We start from the raw sequence: 26,125 nt of genomic DNA, 5'->3' as shown, positions 1-26,125 counted from the left end.
ATATCCAAACATTCAAATATTTAAATTTTCAAATATTATAAGTCTCAAATTTTCAAGCAACACCATATTAATCTATATACAGTAAACTCTAGTACTGTATCGTTTACTTCTCAGTGCTTCAAAATAAAACCTAAGAAAGAAATAAAATTCTATCCACGAACATATTACAAATTCCCAAAAAAAGACACATCATTTCCTTCTCCCAATTCGTCAATACTCTCGCCAAGATAAAAGAATCCTCCACGCGAGCCACGTAGAAGCCATAAAGACTGTCGAACAACGTCAATCAGGAAGCGTTTCGAGGTCGCGATAGCGTGCGCAGCGACTGATCGTGTTCCCTCAGGCGTGGCAAATTTTCGGAGCGATAGTTCCTTCCTGATCTCATTACGCAATACAGGAGCGGCCCGCGACAGAGTGCACTGCACCACGCAAAAGAACGACAGATAACGAGGGAGACAATACCCTTTATCCTCTCAGAGTATGATCCCGCGCCTCTACTCGTTCTCCAGCTCGGACAACTGGAAACCGCAATTTCACGGGTCTCCATCCTACCATCCAAACGACCCGTGAACCGACGTCTCTCGCTCATTCAACTGTGAGCAAATCTCCTATCCACCCTCGCTAGAGCAGTAATTGTCACATTCCACGTGTCAACCGGGTCGTTCAATAGAACTCAACGTGACAATCGAAACGCAGATGTAATTAATTACTCCGAATGAAAAGCTGACTTTCTGGCGAAACTCTGAAAGATATATTGGACGTTCAGTGATATTTCTCTGGGAGTTATATAGATCAAGGTGTTTTGACATACAGAGTGTTCGATAACAGGTGTTAGAAATTTTAAGAGGTGATTTAGCATGTCAAAATAGGATTAAAATCGAGTATAACGAAATTGCGTTTTAGGTTTCATTTCAAAATTATTAATAATTGTTGAAAAGGCATTTAGAAAGTTGCATGAAGTGTGTCTGACTTGGAACTCTTATTCTACTGATTTTGCTGTGCCTGACTTAGAATTTTATTCTAGGGACTTCACTGTGTCTGGGTCACGACTGTTTTTGCTGATTTTACGATGTCTGACTCGTGAGTTTTTCTACTGACTGTGCTGTGTCTGACTCGTGACTGATTATACTGACTTCACTATGTCTGCCCTGACTAGTACATATGTATAGGCAGTAGACTGAGTTCCAAGTCAGACACATTTCACGCGAATTATAAGCGTTATCTCAGTAACTAACAACTCTGAAACGAAGACACAAACGCATTTTAGTTACCCTACTTTTCGTCTCATTTCAGAGTGTAGTCCCTTAAAATTTCTGACACCTGTCATCAAATACCCTGTGTAAAAGTTCCATCGCGCTATGACGGTGACTAGAAGCGAAAAAACGAAGGGAGACGTGACATGGGTTCCGTTTTGAGCAAGATGGATGAGCGGTTTATACTGTCGACGAGACGTGGGTGTCGATGATTCGTATCGATGCACGAGAAACGAGCGTTTATTAAAAGGGATGTTGACGTCTAGGGACTCAGAACCCCCATGGATCTAGGTGTATCGGTACCTTTTGTAGGCTGCCTCGTTAAATTCCTACTGCGAGCATCTTCCTTGTGGGCGAGTATTTATCGTCAATGTTCCCGACGTGTGGGATGAACACAGAGATTCTGATATTTGAATGTGACAACAAGTGGGGGATTGGTAATAGCGCAATGAGATAAATTTCGTATGGAATTATTTTTATAATACTTTTTGACTCCCATTTAAAAATTTTTGTTCCTGTACAGTGATCCTTTATCAATGACAGTAAGTGGAACTATTAATATATAAATAAAAATGGAGGTGAATTTTCTGAATTTACTTTTTTAAATAATAGTGTATCATCGATTGTTTAAAAAAAGCTATTTTTATTCTCGGTCATGCATTTACGCCAGTCCAGTCAACCTAAAACCTCCCACATTAAAAACGCCTACTCTGAATGACTTCAACCTATTCCAAAAACTTCTATTCTTGTCCCAAACTACCCACACCTCAGAGCAACCTTATCCACGCCACTGCTTCAAGTCCCAGGAAACGACGAGGCGGAAGGAATATTAAATCAGCTCGCAACCGGTGCGTGTTCACCGTCTGGATGGCCCAGTTTCTCGATTTTGCCCAGTGCGTGCAAGTGCGCGATTCACGCGAGCATGGCGCCGTGACAAATTGCATTTTTGTCCGAACAACTTGACCACTCCGCCTGCGATTCTTCCGAAGAATTCAGGTCACGTGGAGAAATCGCTCGTGTCGAACGACCAGCGCGATAAATTATGCGAATTAGAAAAATTAACACTGCGTGCAATTACGGTGCTAATTGCTTTTCCACGCTGCTTCTGGAAAAATTCCACGGTCGTTAATTGGACCTCAGCTTCACGCGCCCCGACGATTCCAGTCGCGCTTCTCGAGGTCCTGAAGCGGCTCGAGGGCAAGAAAGCAAACAGCGAGACCAGACGCTTCTATTTTCCGGTAGAAAGGCTCTCCTCCTCGACCTCCTAGACATCTTTCCAGTTTTCGGTGCCACGAAGAGAGCAGAGTCGCGACGACTTTGATATCCTCCTTTTCGCGTTAACGAGTTCAGCTTACTTCGATAGAGATCTCTCTCTTTGATTTGCCTCGATGTGCCGGCTTTAAGAGGAATATTCAACGCTGCTTTTTATCTTTCCGTTACATCTGCGCCGTTTCATGACTCTCGATGGCTTCCCACTCGACCTTTCGCAGGAAAATTGCATTTCCTGACTCTAACAACAACTTCGGATTTACATTACTCTTTATGCTTTGACACATGGCGGACATCAAAGTGTCCGAAGGAAATGCGTTCGAGACTCCCTTCCGATTTCTCGATCGATTCCAGTTGACTGTGGCGACACGTGGTCGATTGTGGGACCGTGTTGAGGGGGTGGAGAGGTCTGAGAGGATCGCAGTGGACGCGAGGGAGTTGTTAAACGGAATGCATAACGAAAGGAAGGTACTTTCGTGTTTGGGTAAGCTCGAAAGCTGTGATATGAGCGCAGACTTCTGTGTAATATACTATGCTAACTTCTGCCTGTGACGTGTTGTACTTCTTGTATATGAATTTGGGCGAGGTTATTTACTGTGAACACTACCCTTAAAAACATAGAGGGTGGCTCACTTAAATAATACCACTGACATATCTATTCCAATTCTGATGATATAACAAATATTTGATTTAAAACTATTTTATTTGAGGCTTTGAAAAAACACATTCCTTATACTATATTGGTCCCTCCATGTCATACAAACTGCATGTAAAATATTTTTTGTATCATCACGATTAGAAAAAGAGATATTTAGGTGACCTTACTTAAGTAGACCATCCTGTATAATTACATTTGAATTGCTTGAAATAAATCAGGTGTTTTAATACGACATTTTTAATTTACAAAAAATCGAGGATATACGGGAGATATCTCGATGTGGACGATTAACGATTTGACGTCATCGATTCACGATTAGCACCGTTTGCGCAATGTTTCATTCTAGTTACACAGCTCTTATCGGGCAGAACGTAAACTCGTTTCGTGTCTGATTCACATCGTTTACAATTTATTCGTTTCATCCGCTAACTCGGGTTTTGGTAACGGTAATACATGTAAATGCGCTAGATTGCACCATCCACGGAAATTCTTGATTATACGAAAGAAATTTATGCGCCATTCGGTGCGAATCAGGTATGACGTGTTCGAAAACATGCAGCGTCACATATTCGCGGTGCAACGCGAATTGCGAATAACGGGCATCATTTTTTTGTAAATTGGAAATGCCAGAGAGACTGGTGATTGGGAATTTTGAGAGAAATAGTCTGATGAAATGGAATTTCAAGAGCACTAGATAATTGCTATCGAATTTCAAGAGTAGAGGATCGCTAGTATTGAACTTCAAGAGTAGAGGATAGTTGTTTCCAATCGAATTTCAAGAATAGTAGATCACTGTTATCTAATATTAAACAGAGCTACTAGTAGGAATATTTCGATTTAAAAATCACTGTGCATCGAAATTTACACATGGCACATCATACTTTAGTAACTGTATTATAACTACAAAAATATTAAAGGTACTAAAGAAATGTTATCATTTCATTTTCTCCTTAAAATTTGTCCAATTTTTGTAAAAATGGTATTGAAAAATTAGTCGCTAAGTGAAACAACGTGAGATAACTATATTATGGATATTTCTGCATTTACGGAAAATTTAAATACGCTAAAACCACAGAATGTAATATGCAAAAACGTATGCAAAACAACCAACCTAAAAAGCATGTCATAATATTTATACAGTGTAACAAAACCTCTATTAAGTCCCATTTCTGTAATCCTGCTTACTAATTACTGTAGTCTACAAATACAAAAAAATTCAGAATAAAATATAAAGAAAGTCCAATTAAAACCGTAATTTTCACTACTAAGAATGGATCTCATTCCAGTTTCCTTAACAACCACTGCCAACATTTCCCCAATTACACTCCACCTTATTTTCCCTGGAAATAGTGCCACTGCAACTTTTCCCAGCCTGAATTCCCACTCGCATGTCAACAGACACCTGGAAATGATCAACTAATTCATCTCCCCATTTTCTTTCACCGTAAAAAAACGCCATAGAAATTCATGCGATTCGCGTTGAATATGTATCGAGCGACGCGTACAGTAGACGCAAAGAGAACGGTACGGAGCAACAAGTCGTTCTTGCGAGGAGGCGCGAATTAACGACGATTTAAATGGAAATTATTTCGCGAACCGGTACGCGGGCATCCGCTTCTTCTGCTCGCGTTTGCTCGTTGGAGCAATCGTTTCGCGATTAGAGGCCCCGTCTGCGAGGAGAAAAGCGTAAAACCTGCTCGCCGCGGCGATTAGATTAGCGAACCTGCAGCTACGCGAACCCCTGGCAGAGCTCTGACGTTAACGGTGCACGGCAGCCGACCCTAGCCGCGTTCGAGAACGTTTAAACATGCTATTTCGTTTCGTCTCGGGAGCAGCGTGGGCGTACGACGATAAATAGCGCCGCTGTGCACGGCCATCAGACTAACGAGTGGAAATATAATTGATGATCAGTAGATTATAGATATCAGCTAACGGCGGGCGATACAGAAATTAGCATTCAATATCGCTCGTTAATGCATCCTCTTACAGGCTGCTAATTAACTTCGACTTGCAGTCGGTAGCGGGCGAGGAGAATTCGATATTACATTTGGATTCGTTCCATGTACAGTATTCATTCGGTGTGGGCTCATTTTCTATTAGTCTTGCTGGCGGTTAGGGAGACACGGTAGGACGTTGGTTATTAGTGTAATGCTGGTGAACATTTATTGCTGTTATATCTATGATATATCGAAGAGATGTAAGTGAGACGTATCGAAGAGATGTGGATTCTTGAGTAGAAAGGATTCAGAATAATTGAGACGCAGTTGGAAGTTATAATGTTTATAAGTGAGGAATTTAGGTTTAGAGAGAGAGCTTTTCTTTAGAAATGTTATAGAATTTTAGAAAATAATAATTTAGAGGTGTTCCTACATTTAGAGATTTAGAGCTAGAAATTAGAGTTTCAAGGAAATTACTATCTATATCAAAAATCTAGTACTACTAGATTCTCTGTTACCTTCTAAGCCTAGTATTGGTTAAATTGCTACTGCACTTGCAGTGCATAACAAACCATTTATCATTTAAATGTACAGTGCAACCTAGATTACCTTACTCACTTTGTGATTTTTCAAGTTTATGAGAGAATAAGGAGAAATATGGTCCAAATTGTGAAATCGATAGAAAAATCCATAGTATCCATTACCCACTAAAGTAGGAGTTTTCAACCTGAGGTTCTCTTGGAGTTCCTCAAACCCAAGTGGATAAAGTTCAAGGCCAGAGTCAGGGGCAGGCTTCAGTGATTAACTCGATCAGAGGAACTTATAGTAACCCATAAATTCATTCATGAAAAATTATGTACGGAACTCAGATAATGAGATTCTACACATTTTTACTCTCTGCATTGAAACGAGGAGAACTGAAAAAAAATTAAGCATAAAAACTGAAAGAAAGAAATCTGACACCAGGAAACGAATTTGGGTCACTGAAGTTCTGTAATTTTGATAAATTCATCGCGTTAATTGCATCTCCATTGATCTAAAAGATTACAAAGCACATCCATAGAATTACAAGCACGTACGATTTTATTTTAATGGTAGAGATATAACAGATCATAGTAGAGAAAATGAAATTTCCGCGGTTACGAATTCATTGTATTTTTATTTGTGACTCCCCTTAACGACGACAATTTATCTCTACTCTGAACAGTAACTACTATAGATTTTTTTTGTCACCAACAATATAAAATACGCGTTTATTTATGCATCCAACTGTCGGGACTCAAACTAAACGTGCTTTATCGACCATAACCGACTGTTACAGTTCAACAAACTTTTAATTTCGGCCTTTTTTATTTCTGTACATGAGTGCGATAATACATGCCTCTGGTATAATAAAAATTAAAACATCGAGGTCATTTATAGCGTTTTTTCATGAGAAACGAAGTACTTTCTTCCTTTATTGTAGAAGTATATGTTCAGTGTGAGAAATGTCAACGTGATGAGAGGACGTAAAATGCAGGAAACTAAGCGATTCTGTTTACTTGTGCCGAGTTGAGCAGAAACATGGAAACTAGAAATGACTCTAACCGCATCCCAATTTCCCTTCAACTTCCTCTCAACAGGTATAATTGTATTTGAATTTAGTTCAAGTAAAGTTGCTACCTCTCTCTGCATGTTAAAATTACAATCATTTGTTGAGAAGCGTGTTTTACGTTCTGTTAACTTCCTGCAACTCTTGAGCAAAGATGGTCCACTATGGGAATCGTCAGGCAATTGTCTGAATAGGTTCCTCCTAATCGAATAGGAATTACTCGTTACTCTAGATTAGTAAGATAAGTACACAATTATAGGTGCTCCGTATATCTTACCTTTTCAAAGGATTTAATTAGAAGATTTGAATATTCGAAAGTATGACAATTTGTACATTTGAGCGTGTGAATTTGAAGATTTAAAAACCAAAAACTATAAATATTTGAAAAATTAAGTACTTCAAAATTTTGAAATTTTAATTGAAAATTTAAAGATTTAAAAATTTGAAATTTCATAAATTTGAAGATTTAAAAATTTGAAATTTCATGAGTTTGAAAATTTAAAAATTTTTAAACTTTTTAAATTGAAATTTTGTAAATTTGTATTATTTGAATATTCCTTCCACGGCGCAGCACAACGAAAAATGACAAGTAAACAAATGCTTCGTAACCCTAAGTCTACAATTAGTTCATTATGGGTCACAAAGATCGTAAAATGGCACGTGTACGCACGGACACAGAGGTACCAGTAAACTGGCTCCATCCGTGTGGATTACGTAACGCATGTTTGCAGTGGATACAGCATGCATCAACGATGCCATTATTAACGGTGAATCCAGTGCCAAGGCATAAATGTGCTTGACCTTCGTCCCTGGGCCAGCCCGTCTAGAGACACTCTCTTTCTACTTATTCGTTTCGTACGGAGGCGTCGATACTAACAAAGAAACGATTCCAATTAACGAGTTTCGCTGCTCGCAATAATTGCGTGGAAATAATTATAAAGTTACGACACGATATGTATTACCAATGGAATTCACCTCTTGAATAATCTATGAGAAAGGAAATCGATGCAGGATGTGAGATGCAATTTTCTAGATCGTTAAGTGACCTCATCCGATAGGTGTCCACAGAGTTTGTATTTGAAATGAAAGATAGCTATGAATCCTTACGTGCATACGACTCGTTGACTAACGGATACAAGGTGTCTAACAGGCTTTACACTCGATGCATTCGTCAGTGGTTTACGTAGTGATCGTCCATTTATCGAAGTGGACAGTCTATTTAATGGTACATTACCTTGAGTATATTTTACATTACTCAGGCTTAGTGTATGTCAACCCAATGGCGTCTTGAAAACAGTGATAACTGCATTTGTGACTCCTCAGTGATAACATGTATTACAAGGCTACGAATATGTTTTAATATTAGTGCTCTTGAAGCTTTCAGCCAGCTGAAAGCCGACATAAAAACTAATGTCAATTAAAGTAAATTTCATTTAATCAGTCTAATAATATTCTACCAAAAATCTACCTTAAAAATTTCGTTTCCCATTGAGACCCACCTGACTCAAACATTCATAATTTATGATATGATCGATCACGAAAGATCACGTCGAATGTAACCGATGACAAAGACAAAGATCGGTAACATAATCTGCCAGCATGCGCGAAAATTGCTCTCACGACGATTCATCTCTCGTGCAAGCTACTGAACCGTATCCCAGGGATTCCTGGATCGATCTAGGCCGAGGAGGAACGACTGCTCTCCAGTGTCAGTGCTTTCGAGGGATAGTCGAGGTACGATGTGAATCCCTAGCTGTGAATCGATTGGAGCGATACGATCGGTCTCTAAGGTCGCTTCACTTTCACCAGCGTCTGGGAATGCCTACCTCGAATTCCTTTCCGACAATAAAGTTTCATTCTTTTCGAAACACGGAAAACTTCTTACTAAATATCTGTAATAATTTTTCTGCATGTTATTCTAATGATTTTTCTTCAAACATAAGAGAAACATATTTAATTAAAAAATAAATTTAAATTTCATGCTCACTTATTTTGAATCACCCTATACAAAGAAAGTGAATACGATGGGAGAACAAAGACACTAATCGCGTTCTGCATCTACACGTTCAAATATTAATTTCAGCCTGTTTCGCGTTAGTAATTAAATTTCTAGTGTTAAATTCTCGTTTCGCCTGAAAACCGCGAGCAAAACACTTTGCACTCGAGTTAACGTGATTGCAATTAGCCGCCACCTGGGTGGAACGCAGTGTCAGTGACCCAAGTAATCGTACTGACAAAAATTGGTCGCAGTGACGCAACTGTTCCTGTTAGTACACAGCCATGGGATCATTTAATAAGGACGCGTAAGGATATTTAATGGTCCTCTTCTGCCTATTAGAGCCCCTTTCTTAAATGCCCCTAATTGCTAAGCGCGAAGGCGTGTGGTTGCACGCGTGTTGCGCTATCAGCTGGTCCGCGGACAGTTACATAATATCGATAACTCGTTTTCCGTGTCAATTACTGCAACCTCCGTTTATTGTATTCGCAAACGAATTAATCTAATCGCATGAATATATTACGTGCACAGACACATTTAATTACGACCAACGTCAATTTCATTACGCGAATCGAAAAATAATCGACACGACGGATTACGTGTTCAGATATTTGTTTGAGTCTGAATACTCTGAATCAGACGGTAGTCGGTGGTATTGGCATTCCAGCAGACTGAATTTTGCAATCGCGATCCACGATATTGTTCGTCGATTGCAGTATTACGAGTTGCATCACGTATTCGCACGCACTGAGCAATTGAATGTGTGTTTAAATATAATAATAATCGTTGCACCGTGTGCACATTTCCCCTGGGTCGTGAATTTAGGCTTCTGACAATGGATTGTGCAACCATCTGCACCAGGCAATTATCATGGAAAAAAAGGTATATATGTACGTATACATATGTTTCCCGAGTGATACTTTTAACGAGCAAGCTGAGAAAATTTTACCTGGTGAAGATAAATAGGATAACAAATTCTGCGTATTTTTTAAATTCCATAATATGAAATATTTTTGCAGCAGCTTTTATTAAGAGTATCTAATACGAATGTGGATCATGATACACAGAAGGAATAAAAACATGTATATTTGAGAATTGAGTTAACAATGTTTTTCCATTAGTGTATAAAACATTTCACAGAAATTCTTGCATGGATCGTATTTCAAACACGTGTGAAAACGTGAGCATAGATAAAACATTTTATAGCGGAATTTGTTTGTTTTGTCGATTCCAGTTTTTAAGGATATTAGCATTTTCCTGAAGTTGTTAAAGTTCTTCCAGTCTGAAGCATTGCATCGAATAACATCCTTTATAACGACATCTTAACGACCGTTTAAAGGCAAACAGGATGAAGTTTGTTGCAACTGTGCAATTCTCATTTCTCTCGTGAGAAAACTGCTTCTGCTATTTTTCTCGAGCTTCCTGAATCGCACGCCTCTGTTCCAACGACTTACAAGTTACAATAATTAATTTCTGTCATTGTACACCGTGAGCTTGCTTTCAAACAAAATATTTAAACGACAGTAATATAATAAGAATGAATACCGAGACCACTCGCGATGAAATAACTTTTATTTTTGAATCTGCTTCGTTTCTGTACATTTTAGTATTTTGTTCAACTTTATCACGTTGAAATGACACTATACTTTGGAAAATTAGATGAAGAAATTTAAGAATTTTAAAATTAAAAAGTTGAATATTCCAATTTTTAGAGATTTGTATATTTGAATATTTTTATATTTGAATATTTGAATATTTGAATATTTGAATATTTTAAAAGTTCCATATTTAAAACTCAAAAAATTTGATTCATTAGAAATATGTATCTTCCGATAAGGTTTTGCACAATGCTCTATCGTTTTTGTAACTTTACGACCCAGATGCGCACCTGTAATTTACATTGACTGCAAAGGGATGGAGCCAACCTATCGTAGTTATAATATTAAACAACGAGCGGTTTTGTTCTAGGGAACAATGGAACAAGATTGAACGCGTGGGCAGAGAGTGATACGTGGATTGAACGCACGTATCTAAGAGGAAATCTGTACTATGCTAATTCAAAATAAATAACATATGACGCACGTTTAATATTCAATACAGAATTGGTAAAACATGTATTCCAGAAATATATTGAAATTCACATTGCAAACTGATTTCATAAACTTCTCAGTCACGAAGTTAAAACATTCGAAAGAAGTCAATTGAAAATGTTTCTATTATTTACGATCTCAGTGAGAATATATACATACGTAATTTCTATAAAAAAAATATCTGCAGTATTAGATAGATCCTAGAGATATGGTGCAAATTTGTATCATGCTTGATGACGAGCACATGTATCTTCCCATCATTATTGTATGTTTGACTAACAAGTTAGCGGCCTGTTAGAGTTTTATCAATGGAAATCTTATTCGAGTATTAATAGTAGCGCGAAAAGAAAGTTGCTTGTAACTGATTCGTATCTTGCCCATACGGGGTACATGGTACACTTACGACCAAGAAAACTGGTTTCCTGTTCTAAACTAAGGAGCGATGCAGTCCAATCAACCACAACCGTTAAGCCACTGAGACGATAGAAAATGGTTTTCTTTCTCTTCGATATACTGCAATGGAAAAATGCATTCGAGTGAAGTTTCTCGTCTGCGATATATCCATTAGTTTGCTTAAAGACTTTTCATTATACAGTTGAACTGGAATTCCTTGAAAAGGAAGCTCTTTGATCGAACCATCAATTATATTAGAAAATTTGCAATTTTAACACCAAATCTGAAGCCTAGTACTAATAGTAGACTATTAGTAATCCTACATCAGTGTAATAGATTACATAAAATTGTTAATAAGGAGCAATGAAACGGATCATATCGAAACTAGTTGCGTGGAAGAAGTTAGTCTGAATGAAATGGTCGATGTCCATGGGTGAAAGGTAGACAGAATTACTACTGTGTACATAAGGAAAGTGGTACACGGTTTCTATACCGGTAAGGAATGGTAGCTCAAGACGACAGTGGTGATGGTATTGGTGATAGTAACTCTTGGAAGCCAAGAAACTTACTTGTTTTGACGCGATATAAAGTGCTGCCATTATCAAACTCTGAGTTCCTTACGCGACACGGAATGTTCACACTTTCGAAAAATTTCTTTTAATATTCATACTCATTAAACCCTAACGCAATTTTATGGGAGAAAGCGTAGAACAGTAAATTTAAAAAAAATATAAATTTAATAACCATGCTATCTATAAAAACATGGACAGTTGATAATGCCCTGAAATTGCAAAGAAAATATTACCATTCGTTCAAAATTCATTTTTGAGCCGAATTTACATAAATTTAATTATACATAGATAAGTAATTTGTTATTCACAAAGTGTATCTATGAAGATTAAAAATGTTTTATCCTGGTACAAAATTATCTATTGCAATCTCTCGATAAAAAATTCATAATATAAAAGAAAAATCATTATGATTGTCTAGAATCCGAGTCCGAATAAAAGTGACGAGAATAGCGCGGAGAGGACCGAGGCGAGTCGAATGGACTTCCGGTGGTCGCCAGCCGGAACACGCAGGTCGCTCGAGCGAAACACGCGAACTGTCCGCTTCGTGTGAAGAAGAACAGAAAAGAGTTCATCGAGCCTCTAAATGTTTTAATACAATTAGACAACCGCAAGATCCTGTAAATCCAATCCGTTTCCTTATTCTTCAGAAACCATCTCTAAAAATACCGTGAATTCTCCCAATAACCCTGCATCCGTCACGAGAATGCAATAAAGGAATAAGAGAAATTCTCTAGTTGAAGGTACACATGTCGTTCGTGATTGTCAGTCACCATTTTCCTGGGAGTGTCGTCGATTTCCTCCTCTATGCCATTTTTAGAAAATCGAGGATTGACAGGCTGATGGTGACTCTTCACAGTCCTGTTTTACTTTCACAAAGCGACTAGGGTCTGTCTATAAACGTTGGAACCTAGAGTCACGATAGCTAATACGATCTTTTAATGACTAGAAATTAGAAACTCGTTAGCGGTAACAAGAATTCATGGAGAAAATGTGTAAAGAGCGTTTAAAGAAAAATCATTATTAAACTAAGATTAGAAATTCTAGAATTAATCTTTCTCGTTAAATTCTCTTCTATTTCAAAATCTTTGTTAAAGGAAGTTTCAAGTTTCAACCACAGCAAGTTCCAGGTTTCCACTCTTTCCCTCACAGATTCCTCGTTTTACGTTCCGCATAAGCTCCAGGCTACCAGAACTGCCAGAAAGCTCCGAAATCCGCAGCCAGAGTGCAAAGAACAGGTGTTCGCCTGTAAGTCCCATGAAAGAACCATAGGTGTGGTTTACCCTTTGGTAGGTCCTATAAAGTCCGAGCGAGGATCCCCATTTCTGAAGTCGGAAAAAATATTGCCAGAGACCGATGTCCAATTCCACCTGGCTCTAGAGCCTTACAGCCTCCTCCACAGGGCTCATCCGCAGGCTTAAATAGATTAGACCAGTGGAGAAAGACGATAGCGTTTCCTGGGATTATATCAGCCCAGTCTCCTTTTCCGGGGCCTCGATTCTATGGACCTCTTCCTACCGACATCTCTCACGGCTCACATCACACACCACGCACACGTAGCTGACTTATCTTCTTGTTTTCCTGCCTTTCTCCGTTCGTTTCTCCAGCTTTTCGCCTATTTTTAGACGCCTCTCTTACGCGGGATTATTCGAACGACTCGCATCGACGCTGGGATGCGGACATCGTGTCACGCGGCCAATCCCCTGCGCATTCCACAATGAAATATCTGGAGGAGGGTGGGATTTGTCGCCGTGATTGGCAATATTTTTACGTGGGACATTTGACGAGGAAAGGGTCTTATTGGATGTGACGGTCTAGGAATAGAAAACGAGGAGAGGCAACGACGGAACACTGGCTTGATGTCGTATCGTTCTAATGATTAACTGTCGTAATGACACCGATCTATGTTAAGTACAGTTCATCATCGACATGACATCCTGCGGACTCAAGTGTTCGCTACTGTCACGCGAACCCTGACCTGCACGCGGCAGGGCAATGACTATTGCGAAATAAGGATGACGACAATTCTGTCTTTTAATTTGATAGACTGCTTTGGTGGGGATCGAGGGTTAGAGTCGAGGGATATTCTAATATAAATGGATAGTCTTGGACTTTTTTGTGGAATCATATCGAAATTCATTTACTGTCAATGCTAGATACTTGTCCGTGTTCTATGTTCAAGTGTCTGTGAAAATGACTCCGCGTTTGAAAGTGGAAGACACAATGACGAATTTAAAATAATAATACAGGAATATCGGTGAGTCACGACGATCGTAAATAACAATTTATCTGAAACCAAAGTCGACCTACGTTTCCACGATAAAACGAAAGCGAATTCCAGTCCCATGTTTCAATTACTAATCGAGGGACGCGTATCGCAAAAATGTAATCCACGGCATTCTCACCGATTCTCAGTTTTTCCAAAGCTCGTGAAAGCGACGAGCATTACATAACACAGATTGTCCGTGAACAAACAAGCTGACAAGCTTTTGTCTAGCGAACGATCGAAACACATTTCTACGGAGTTCCAGACCTGTTGAACAATCGTTTACGCAATCACTTCGACAAGGATAATCGAAAAACACAGGAAAATCGTTACGAGCTTAAATGGATCCGTAAAGACTGATTTATGCGAATCCAATTGACAGTATGAAAGCTCCGTGAAGTGGATAGTTACAAAATGGCGGGACAAACGAAACTGTCTGCTAGAAACACCTTCAGCGTTACGAGCTCGAAGTGGCACGCCATTAAGCTACTCTGTGAATTGCGATGTGACGATAAAACAAAATTTCACGGATGTCGCGTCTCAACAAAAAAAGAAACGAAGAAGATTACGAGTGTCTGAATGTTGATTAATAACCTCGTTGAAGGCGAATAACATGAAGAAACGAACAAGTCTAGACGTTCGACTTTCTTTCGTTCTTGTCTCGAGAATCGTGTATTTTTAATGGAGTTGAAGGAAGGAGAAACTGCAGACTTTTCTCCCACGAAGAACGGTATTTTATAGAAAAAACATGGTGTGATAAATACGATGGAAATCCTAGACGTTGATCCTTCTTGCTTCTTACGCCTCGATGTTTGCACGCGGATTGTTCTCCAGGAAGGAGAACTGTTCAGTCGCATTCTTTCATGTAAATGGAGCAGGCTTAAACGTATGCAAAATGCCTCTATTTTCTCGCTAATTATCAAACGAACGTTACTTTCGTGGAGCTGCTCGTGAGATAGTCGTTGGATAATGGCGTTGATATAACTGTAGTGTCAGAAGTATCTCAGGGATCGTAATAAAAATAATAGACTATCGTGCAACCATCGTGCGCCTGACCCAGGCTCGACCATTCCGTGACCCTAGGATTTATTTCCATGACGCTTGGTATTCGAGACTGAGCCTGATGATCTTGATTGAAATCTACAGTGATCTCTTGTGGAAGGAAAAATTAGTCTATCGTGAAAAATTATATTCTTCAATTAAAGGTGATTATAAAGAATTGAGGTTCCTTGAGAATCCTTCTGACAAATAGAGGTTTGTCCAAGAACAATCCTCAAATCTTCAAATATTCAAATTCTTAATTCACTTTTTTTAATTCAAGGAAATGATGACCATTTCCACAGTCATTTCCAGATTCAGCCTGGTTCCCAACGCAATTTCCTAAGAGATTATCTCTTATAGACTTATTTTAGATACCACTATCGATACCATCTCCGATTCCTCTTTGGAGACCACTTTCTCCGATTGTTCTTCACAATTCCACCCACTGTAATGCCCAAAACTCCATAGACCAATGATCTACTATATCCTCCTTCAGTTTCGTGACCAACCTCGCGACTGGCAGCGTGAGCCAGCAATGATGTTCAGCCGTCTCTGGGTCCAGCGTCAGGCCTTCAGTTTCCGGAAATCGTGCAGCTCGTGCTCCGCGATTTTCTCACGAATGACGACATGCCACGACCTGGAAACCCGTGGGACGTCTTATCCATCGTCGTACCATCATGGTCCCCACTGCCTGCATCGTGTCTCGAGGGTTATTACCAGCGATGCAACTATCTGTAATTGGTACGAAAGCCGAGCGTGCGAGCGAATCGCGCCGCGCGTATCCGCGACAGAGGCCGACGTTCTGCTCGACGCTAGACGGTGCACTCCCGTTTCCGTTTTCGTGCGCCGGATGTTGAACTCCCAGGGAACCTTCCTGTTGCTGGTAACAGGCGTACTCGTCGAATAGAACACGTCACGGGCTCACCTCCGCGGTTCGTGATTACGTTTACTATTCTTTCACTTAATGCTTATGATTGAAAGGGTAAGCTCGGCGTGTGTCGATTCTTAATTCAAGTGAAAGGTACTGAGTTGGTGGATGTACACTACTGTGGAGAAGTATTTGGACACTTACACGTTATTGAAATATGTGAAGTACACCGAGTAAAATTCTGTAATATAGTTTTGACTAGAAATTTTATCTAACAGGATTTGTATAAGGTTTACAAATCTGTACCTTAGAGCCAGAGTAATCCAAGTTGAATTTAGGTTATTTTAGTTCTGAGGTACAGAAATACCGATGAGGATAACATTTAATATCAGTTAATATAAATAAAAATGTGTAAGTATTTCATGCATCTCCAATAATGTTAGAATGTCTCAATACTTATCCAGGGTAATGTATTTTCTACTTGCAAGTATAATGAAATCTGTGCAGAGCTTATGTTGTTACTAAACGTCGAGTGGAAAGTTTTGGCGAAGGGTTTATTAAATGTAACGTGTTATTATTAAGCAAAGTACATCGCCATCGTTTGATTTAATATTAAATTCAGTATCGATTCGGGAAAGCATCGCTCCACCGACTTCTCGTGCGGCGATGAAATTGCATTAAAGTGTCAACCATGATCTGAGTGTAATTCTGCACGCCAGAAGTTTTACTATAAGTTTCAGCTGGAAACGTAATACATTTGCTTGGACAGCGTTTCATTCGTGGGACACGATTTACAATGTACTTCTGACATGTTCTGACAGCCAATTTTCCCTACATACGGAGGTTGCGGTCTCCTAGAATTTCTCTGGAATGCATACACAATCAGGAGAATATGTAACTCGTAATCTCAGCCTGGGCGAATGATGTATGCGATCCACTTGAGTGTCCACGATCCATGCAATTAAATTCCCGATATAATTGAAACGCCCCCGCTACTTTTATATTTCCTATAGCATTTAATTCCACCAGCGATCGCTCGGGCTTGTCGATGATCTGATAAATGATTTTGCTTTAACAGTTACCTATTCCTCGTTCAATGTATGTCGATATATGGAAATGTACAACTTCCGATGCTACAATTAACCACTCGTTCAGTTCTGAACGATGCAAAATTAACGGGACACGTTAAATCGATTAGCGAGGAATGCCCGCTGGAAGCTTTTTTTCCATCAGGACGAATTGCTAGACTCGAAATCGACCTTGGCGAGTACCACGAACCTGCTGCGTAAGTATTGGAGTTATCCTTTAAATATCGATTCCTTGCAAGACACTTGATGAATATTCAGTGGAAGTGGCTTGAGGAATCCGTTCAAGTAGGAGATTATATTATAAAGTACTTACGAAGATGAGAATTAACTTCGAAAGTGCTGCTACAGTCGAAGTTAATAACACAAGTCCATCGAGTGTAACGTTCACTTTTTAATAACCCTTTACTAATTTGTAAAATTTTGAAAGGCTTCAAACTTGCAAATTCTGAAGTATTTAAATATTCAAATTTTCAATTCTCTCTTTGAATTGATAAAGATCGATTAAAAAGCAAGCATTACGTCTAGGTCCACCAACTAAGATCGCTCTTCATTTAGATTACAAATACGACTCCCTTTAATCTACATCCATTTGCCTTTCGAGAAGACAGTTAAGTAAATTTGTCGAAAGGGGCAAGCGTAGAAATGGAATATATGTGTCTTCCAAGTAACCCTGAACAGCCAGGTGATTTTACGATAACTATCATGATAGAACTTCACGTATCGAAAAGTTAGTGTACCTCCAAAGTACTTTCGAAACTCATTTCCGAGAAAGCCATTGGATCATAAGATAACTGGTTTGGTAACTCGTGGTCTATGAATTTTGTCCACGTTAAAATACAATGCCTCGTAGCTAACTATACTGTTACATAGTTAGTTGAGCTAAATTGGACTTCCTTTACACACAACAGAAGGGGGTTATATCTCCATAAAAGAGTATCCTAACGCTACTACACAAATCCACCACTGGACCACTTTATGCAAGCAATACACATTACATCAAAACTCTATTTGACAATTTCTTAATAATGTTCTTCAAACCTCCGTTTCGCTAATGTCACATCATAAGGAACAATTTAACAGCGATACAACGTGAAGTGGAATAAGTGATACGGACAAACGTTAAGATCCTAACAAGTGGTGTATCGTCCTTGTCTGACCGTCTATTCTCGCGCGCCACTCGAATATATCATGAATCGATGTAATACATTCATAACGAAGCGGCCCACACGGTGGACACGATTGAATCGTGAGAACAACTCCCCTGCACGCGAGAAAGAATGTCACGGACGAAACGTACGTACTGTGGATATCTGTTTACCTAATTCCATTGCGCAACGACGCTTTCAGCTATTGCCACCTATCCTTGTGACTGTATTAGCGTGCCGTGCTGTCTCTGTGTGCGGAATATGAATAAATTCAACGTGGAGAGTCAGCGAGAGGAGAGGAGGACAAGGTAATGTTCACGGGACCCTGAAACTTATACGACGACGATTTCTATTCCGTGTTAACATTGAACGATGTTTATGCAAACTAGGCTAGCGAAATTTCTTTTCTGCATCGAAGTGAACAAAAAGTGGGAAATCATTTTGAAAATAGGATAAAAATAGTGGATGTGTTGCATTGTTTTTTAATTTGAGATTTGTTTATGGAGCATGAAGTGAGAGTGCAAGAATATCTGGGTGATGCAAATGATGTTGTAGGTGCGATATCTAGCGAAGAGTCGATGACAGGAACGTTTCTATAGATAGTGGATAGTTGGTGAGTCTGAGAAAAGGGAAATAGTAAAAAGGTGGAATGTTAGATACAGTATTTAAAGTAGTGGAGAAACTGATACTAGAGGTAGTTAGCAATTTATATTGCTCGAAAACCGCTGCTGATGATTTATACCTGTCCAAGCAGCCGGACGTTTAATCGCGACATAAGAAACGAGGCATGGCGAACCCAGACTATCCGCTCTCGTTTCCATCCGATACATTCCTCGAAGACACTCGTATTGGTATTACGATCTCTCGTCTTGTTTCTCGATTCCACGACCGGATTATTACACGCTGTTCTCATCTGAACGATAATGTGGTAGGAATTAGCATATACCAAAGTTTAGAGCATAATAACTAGGTTATGCGAACTCCGTATGCTTATACAAATTATAATAATTTGTTAAAGGTATTAACATGTACAGGGATTTCATCACGAAATATTACTACTGCTTATGTTAATTTTAGGATGTGAGATAGAGGGTTATGATTAACTAATTGGCACGAAATCACACTCTTACGTGTTATTACCGAAGTACTCAAATATTCAGGTATCTATGCAAATGGACTAGAGGTACCTCCGTGGTCCTCAGGTATCTTGCTGAACCACGGATACCTTGATAGAGTTCAGGTACCTGACACCCACCAAGGTACTTGATCTCTGTCTGAACTCAAGGTACCTTGGTGGACCCCAGGTACCTTGGTGGACCTCAGGTACCTCGGTGGACCTCAGGTACCTCGGTGGACCTCAGGTACCTCGATGGACCTCAGGTACCTCGATGGACCTCAGGTACCTTGATGGACCTCAGGTACTCAAGCAAACTTCGTATACCCAAGTCTCCAAGTACCCAAGTCTCCACCTACCCAAGTATTCACGTATCTTACTATTCATGTTCCCGAGTTTCCACGAACCTACCTATCTTTATCTTCAAACATCAATGTTCTCAGTTTCCCAATTTCCCGAACTTCCATAGATTTTAAAGCCTGAGACGCCCACATTATAAGTAATTCCTAAACATTCCAGCGCCTTACCCCCTAATGAGCGATCGCATCGAGTTCGAATAGCTCGCCAAGTTCGAAGGAAGGAACGGGGGATCGGCGGTGTCGTAACGCAGGGGCAGCCACGCTGATGGAGAAATCTCAGCGGCTTCTAATAATGTATCGTGTTCCGTTACAGACGGGCCTCTCTTCACACTGGCGAACGAGAGGCTCACGTAGACTATAACTTTTAGAGGAAGATGGCATAGCGAGTGAGAGCCAGGTAAAGGCCGTTGCACTCACGGTCTCCAAGCTTTCCTGGCCCTGCATAGCGGTACTTATACTCCTCTCTCTCGCTATACACGAGCGCGCGCGTGCACACACGACACTGGGGATGGCATACTTGTTTCCCCCGTCGTAATGGTGTGTTACGTTGCGGCACATTGTGCTGCTTCAGGAATCGACAATGACACATCAATTTGGCCTGGCAGGAGAATGCGACGCACACAACAGGTTTTCCTTCGAGCTCGTACGCGATGCATCGGCGAATGGAACGCTGGACGCTCGTTCGCGAACACGCCAAGATCATAGAAGTCAGAGGGACTCGGCGTCGTAGGTTCGCGTGCTTTATCTCCAGTCAAATAATACACTTAATTTCCGTTTTAAAAGGAATCGATGCTTCATTAACTCTTCGGTATGCTTCTGATGCTCATCGATTCAGCTGGTGCGTGTCTATCTCCTAACGCTTCCTTCTCTTTGTTGCATCATGTTTACGATCATCTCGAACCATGAAAAAGGCCATTTATCTTCCCTAACCGGTCTTTGATCGTTTATTTTCCATTGTTCTACGCGAGATTTCATGGAATCCATTAGCCCACTTTAACCAGTTTTTACGTGTTCCAGCTACTTTCTGCAGTAATCAAATAACACCCTGCCCGCAATACTAATCGTTGCACGGTATCAACGAAGACGGAGTGCATGATGTTCATTTCCGATGTACTCTCACTTCGTCACGTTCGATTAGAATCGGTACTATTCCTGGATCTTAATTAAATAATTACCACTGTAACACGCGAAGCTAAGAAACGTGAATACTGCTTAGAAATAACAGGGATAGCAATTCTATATTTTATATAGTGCCGATTCTGATATCCATGAAATATTAGATTATTTTTCGAACTATTAGCACGTGGAAATACTGTTTGATGGGACCAGCTGATACATTAAAAATTGCGTGATACTACTAACTATCTTGGCGATACGGTCCAACAAAATACTTGCCAAAGGTTATATTGCTTTTGTCAGGCTCGGGTGTCGACTCGGAGCGTAGAAATACTAGTAGGGGAAGTTCTGAACGAAAAATGCTCGAGCAAACGCGAGCCTTATCGCCTCCCATCGCGGAACCTTTCCGGTAGCTCCCGTTTCTCAGGCTCTGATTATCATTTTTGTTACACGCACAGGGCTGTTGCGGCGGTGGGTCCCCGTCATGTTACAAGGTACTATGTATGCGTGCGTAACAGTATCCAGATCCACCTACTTACACCTGCGAACCAGCTAGTCTCTTCAGGCAGTGACCATGCGTACCTGGCGTACCAGTGTGTCGTTCTGTTTCTTTTGTATGATATACAGTAATGTTCATAATTATTCGAGCAGGTCTATGCGTATGGGAAAAGGAGAAGTAATTTTCTAAATTTGTGTAGAAATGTGCTCAATTGGAGCTATTGTTCTAGGGTTATCAAGTTTGAGATCTTAGATTTCGGGATTCTTGATTACCTGCGATTTATGTTGAGTCTATATATTAATGTAATAAGTATTCAGTACATATATGTCTCTATTTCCAAGTTTTCATGTATCTCAGTACACATGCATTCCAGTATCCACCTGCTTAGTATCCACCTATCTTCGTATCCATCTATCTTGGTATCTAGGAAGCTGTGTGTCTATGTGTGTACAGGGATCTATGTACCTACGTAAGTATCCCCGTGCATAAGTGTTAATGTACCCAAGTTTTCACCTACCCAGCTGTCCATCTATCTAAGTGTCCATCTGTCCAAGTGTACATTTATCCAAGTATCATTCCCTCTACAGATTCTACTACCTCTAACGATTCAAATTCATAGCTCTAATTACAGTAGAAACTATTCCATTTCCACTTCGAGTTACAAAAAGCCATCACAAATAGTTTCTGACTAATGAAACGCATCTTTATAATGTCTAATGGATATTAAAGTTAACGGTAGGTAGCTCATAGATACCTCAACAAATAAGAATTCTACGCCACGAAACAGATTTACATTCACAGAGACACAATTCTAATTGTGATGTCCAGGTCTGCCAACACACGGTAGTTGACTACTTCGTTCGCTAAAGTCACAGCATTATGCGGGACGCAAATCACGTAAGTAACAGTATTCAAAGCCGCAGACTTACGGTCGAGGACCATACTATCCTAGAGGAACAACTTGCGTTCATTTGTGTCTTAACAAAATCGATAAATAGCACGTGAGGTTAACAAGTGCGCGAAAATCTGTTAACCCAGTTCCACGAATCATAGAAACATTGTGTCACAGTGTGTCTGTTCCCATCGTTAAGACTGTTTCTCCTTCGTCGCGTATGCAACATTCGCCTACATTTTCCTCTGTTAATGAAACGATGACACGCGATTAGGCAAGTTAAACAAAGGAAGACTCGAGTCTGGCGTTAATCTCGTACCGGCGATCGCGGAACTTCTCTCAGTGTTTAATTAGCATCTTTGTATTCGACGAGCATTAGCTTCTGACCTTTGTTACGATGAGTTTAATTGTAGATAAAGTTGGATAATATTTTATGTCTACGTTACTCTATAAAAATTGTATTTGCATCTTTTCTCCCATAGTTTCTACTTCGTCTAATCAAGAGCTAAAAGGAGCATCTTACCATAAATTAAAATAAATTCTTCTCTAGATACATAAAAAGTATAAACAATGGGGAATAAAAACTTTACTATAGAGGATGAAGACAGGAAACTCCTTAACGAGGAGCACCCTTCTTGTAGCTACATACCTGTGCCACTCATTCATACACACGTGCACCTGTTACAATCGCCGTCACACATATATAGGGAACTCACTACAGGCAGCGTGTCGTAGTAGCCACCTGCTAGGTTCTCGCTCGGTGTTTTCATTCTTGCTACATTCAGCGATGACCAGCCAGTGTAACGCACACAGGACACATTCAAAATGTACAGTTAACGACGTGAACGCGTTATTTGTGTACCAATGCGCGCGACCTAATGAAATTCTCCCTTTTCACGCGTTTACTACCAAACGGTAATTGCACCGTTGCTTTACTATGCTTCACTCTGGACACTGCCTTACATACCTTTGGCAACAATATTATGCTTACAGAAAAATTGTAGGAAAAAAATTAGAAAAATTTCACTATCCTGTAGAAATTACTTTCTAATTTTTTCGCAGAGGAAGATAGAAATTAATGAAAAAGGTCAATCAAAAGTAGGAAAGTACGAGAACTTCTGTTTTCTTAGATACTTGAGGCTCATGAGAAAAACCAGCTGTATCAAATTATAAGATTTTTGTTAGAAGAACACCTACAATATCAGAAACATAATTACACCGACAAGAATTAAATAGTAATACAGAACAAAAATGAAAGAAGCTAACCATTTATTGCTCTCTTAAAAAAAGATAAAAATAGATAAAGGCTAATTTCATCAGGATCCTAACTTTAACAGAAGCTTACACCTCTGCACTTGAAACATATCGAAACCTCAGAATTCCCCCCAGTCCATTAAATTTAATTCCACCTCGAAATGAAACCAACCGAGACCCACTGACGACCAGAAAATCTCGTTCGATTTCCATCCCGCTGTAATCAACGCGCACCCAGGCTCCCGTGGCAGGCAACGTGTTAATGCTGTCCGAAGATTATGCTCCTGAATCGGTCCGGTTTACCTTCTATCGCGTTCACGTTACTCCATAAATTCCGTACCAGGTTCGCGAGCGTTCCTTACGAAACGACCAGGCTGAACGCGCGCCGCAACGACCGAGTTCTTTACGATATTGCACACACGATACGCGGTGGCAGCGCGTTGCGTTCGACTTGTAAGCGCGTGCAAGCGTGTCGGTACGGCTCTATAGAGCCGCGTGAAATACAGTCCGCTCGGTGTACTTTCTTCGGTGAACAGGTAGACCTCGAGAGAGCTCGGCAAGGCGGAAAGCCGCAGCTCCGTGGGATTGGGCAATCCACCGTGATGCACCACAGTGCCTGCATAAGGCTGGGACGAGGGTCGACGATAGGGGGGAGGAGCTGTGAGAACGAGACGGAGCGTAGACGATTAGCCGATCGCGCCTCTCGTTCCGTTTTTGAGCAACGCGACCGACGAACAAAAGAGCAAGAGTGATCGCGATTCGGTGGAATGGAACGGGGATTACACGGTTATCTCGATTTGTTTCCTCACTCTATTATGTGGGAAATTGGAGAGGGACTCTTGCGAGAGTGGTTTTACGATTAGAGAGGAATCGAGTCAGAGTGATCGTATCGATTTTGGGAGGCCATGGCACCTCGTTTGCATGACATTTGCTGTTCGATGAAAGGAGTGTTTGGGTATTTAAAGTGTACCGTGCACTGTGGGACGACTGTGGACATATGGTGATGAAGCCTTCATCGAGTGCGCGAACATAGGAGTCTTTACATAGAGTAAACACAGTAGTAAAATGAAATGGAAGGTAAAAGATTTCTAGGAATTTTTATTTTAGTGAACTGAATATCTGGAATTTTACATTCTGTTTGATTGACTATAACAAAGCTGATCAAACTCAAAGTAAAATTTCAGCTATTAGTTTTCTAAAAATAAAATTCCTAGAATGTGGGATTTCGAACTTTGAGTTTAATTAAATTCAAGATAGAATTTCAACTTTTAGTTTCCAAAAAATGTAATCGCCAGAATTATTTTATTTTACATTGATTATATCAAGTCTGATTAAACTCACGGTAGAATTCCAGGTTTCACTAAAATAAAACTGGTTAAAATAACTTTATCTTCTAATCCTCTTTGCTAAAGAATATACCTAACGTGGAGCGTTTAGTAACAGTTCAGAGAAAATGCTTGCAATGAAGAAGGAAACACGAACGACCTAGGTAACTGCTAAGCAACCTGTGGCGTTATCTAATTGTAAAAGGAAACAGATAGGAGGGAAGTGGATGACGAAAGGTACGGCGTGTAGCAGCTGTAAAAACGCCCTGCTGGAATTAATTGACTCGATATGCGGGGAACCATGCTTCGAATTAGGTCACATAACCTTCCTGCAGGGAACAATCATATCCTTCTGATGAAACTCCTGATATGAATGGAGAGAATGAACCTAAGTCGACAACGAGGACAACGATGATATTTTGATAAGGAATATGAATCAGATGTGGATATTACGCAACCTTGAAAAGTAATTCGTGCGCAAAGACAGTCTATACACAGCATTTATAAGTGTCCTTGTACTACTTAAATGAGTCGCAGATGCAAGGAAGAGGTTTGATTGAAATATAGTGAACAGGAACGTTTCTTCGAATATTTTCCTTTCTGGACTTCAAACGATCATAAGCTCTCTTGATAGGCTCTTTCACGCGATACCATCGAGCTGCTATTAAGAGTCATATTGCACGTCAGTTCCGCGTAAATTGTGCAATAGGAACCGCAGAGCCAACCGCATTAGTTTGCGCAACTGTCGTTGGTAATTACATTTGCAAGCCTGTGCATGTACGCGAGATGAGTGAACCAGGCGTTCTAGTGCTATCAGTAAAATCTATGTTATTAAGAAAATAAGTATATGGAGGATATAGTAAATATCGTTGGTAATATTCTGCTTCGGTCTAGCAAGAAAATTAATTCATTACTTGTATAGATACTGTTATAATACATTTCGTTCATACGTACGATTTTATTAGGGGCAAATACTTGATCCATATAAATTGAAATGGTATTTAATAGTACACTAGATGTACTTAGGAAAGTCAAAAAAATTTCCTTATAATAATCTTGAGAATTTATTTTAATAATTCAGTAAGGAATCAATGAGCACCCTACGCGAGTGAGTAAGAATTAAATAGTTAAGTGTCTGGAATTCTTCTTCAAGTACACTCCAACTACTTACTACTACTGCTGTTTAAGTTTGGAATTTGTAATGTACTATGTACTACTGTTTAAGTGTCGAATTCGTAGTGAAATAGAACCCTATATTTTCATGAAGTTGACCGTTTACAATTCTACGAAAATAAATGTTTTGAATATTTGAATATTTTTTTATCTGAACACCTGAATATTTCAAAATTTCAAAATTTCAATTTTGAAAATTTTGAAAATTTTAAAATTTGGAAAAATGAAA

The 26,125-nt window shown here is 39.8% G+C and overlaps 1 protein-coding gene across 1 annotated transcript in view; it reads right to left on the bottom strand.

The window, feature by feature from the left end:
- The window catches only part of LOC143181224 (uncharacterized), a 38,891-nt gene that overhangs the window by 12,044 nt on the left and 722 nt on the right, over positions 1-26,125 (bottom strand). The window lies entirely within an intron of this gene.

Source organism: Calliopsis andreniformis, chromosome 6 (assembly GCF_051401765.1).
Source record: "Calliopsis andreniformis isolate RMS-2024a chromosome 6, iyCalAndr_principal, whole genome shotgun sequence".
Taxonomy (NCBI): domain Eukaryota; kingdom Metazoa; phylum Arthropoda; class Insecta; order Hymenoptera; family Andrenidae; genus Calliopsis; species Calliopsis andreniformis.
This window is presented reverse-complemented; position numbering and strand designations above follow the sequence as displayed.